Raw genomic sequence first — 1,300 nt, 5'->3', positions numbered from 1 at the left:
TGAGGAGACCCTCAAATTCACCTCCCTGAAGAGTTCTGGGCGGGAGCTTTTAAGGGGATCATGGAGGGTAAGGAGCTGGAGAATTGGGATCATTGTTTGGTTGGGTAAGGCAAATGAGTTCATCAGGACATGGAAACTGCATTCTTTGGTGAGTCAACTCCTATGGGGTCCTTCAGACCAGCTGATGTCAGTAGTTTCATTAGTATGCAGGACCTGAAAGGATATCTCAAATGGAAAACTTTACATTTTATAATGTTCAAGTTGTTAACTGTAGAGCAGTTAAGGGGAACTACGATCCAGGGTCTGTGTGATTCTAGGGCAACAGGTAGCAAACAACTAGGAGGAAGCAGGTCCAAGCACAGGCTGACCTAGTGCTTAATGCTGAGTGTGCCGCAGTCTGGGTTTATTTTCATTTCTCCCCCTTGCTTCTTCCTGATTACTTTTATAAAGTTTATAGGGATGGTTTCCACAGTGGTGATGGGTTAAGTCAAGGAAGAAATGTTTACAAACGAAAATTTTGGTAGGAGGTAGCACCTCCTACCAGCATGCAGTTCAACAACAAATGAGAACAAATGTGGTGGGGTTGCCAAGCATTTTCATCCTGCCTCATTTATTGCCATGTATTTGTATGATTATCATCTACTTTACAGGGTAGACATCTGATGGATCCCATTCTCAGGCATTAATTTCACAAATTATTGTGAAGTTTTTACTTCACAATAATTTGTATTCATTCTTTCTTTCTTTTTCCAAGCTGCTTATCCTAGTTCAGGGTCACAGGTGGTCAGAGCCTTTCCTGGTAGCTCAGGGCCAAGCTGGGAACAACCCTGGACAGGACATCCTGTTGCAGGCACACTCACACCCACACTCACACTCAGACTGGGACCACGTAGACGTGCCAGTGAACCTAATGTGCATATCTCTGGGATTTGCAAGGAACCTGAAGTGCCCAGAGGAAACCCACACAGACATGGGAGAACATGCAAACTCCACATAGACAAGTGGCCCTGACTGGGAAGTAATTTTTTTTTCTCGTCAACATTATAACAAAACGAGGTTGAACAGAAACAATCTTATTGGAGGACCTGCTGTATAGGAACAAGTTTTCTCAGGAGATTTCAAAAATGTAGAAGCACAAAAGAGGTAGACGGGTTAATTTTTTAAAAGGCAATAGTGAGTATCTACCATCTGCCTGGCACTGCTTTAAGCATTTTGTTGGTATTAGGTAATTTTATCCTCACAAACACATCACGATGTAGATACTATTATTAATCCCAATTTTAAAATGAAAAACAGAAGT

The sequence above is a fragment of the Mandrillus leucophaeus genome, unplaced genomic scaffold (assembly GCF_000951045.1).
Source record: "Mandrillus leucophaeus isolate KB7577 unplaced genomic scaffold, Mleu.le_1.0 Scaffold249, whole genome shotgun sequence".
NCBI classification, from domain to species: domain Eukaryota; kingdom Metazoa; phylum Chordata; class Mammalia; order Primates; family Cercopithecidae; genus Mandrillus; species Mandrillus leucophaeus.
This window is presented reverse-complemented; position numbering follows the sequence as displayed.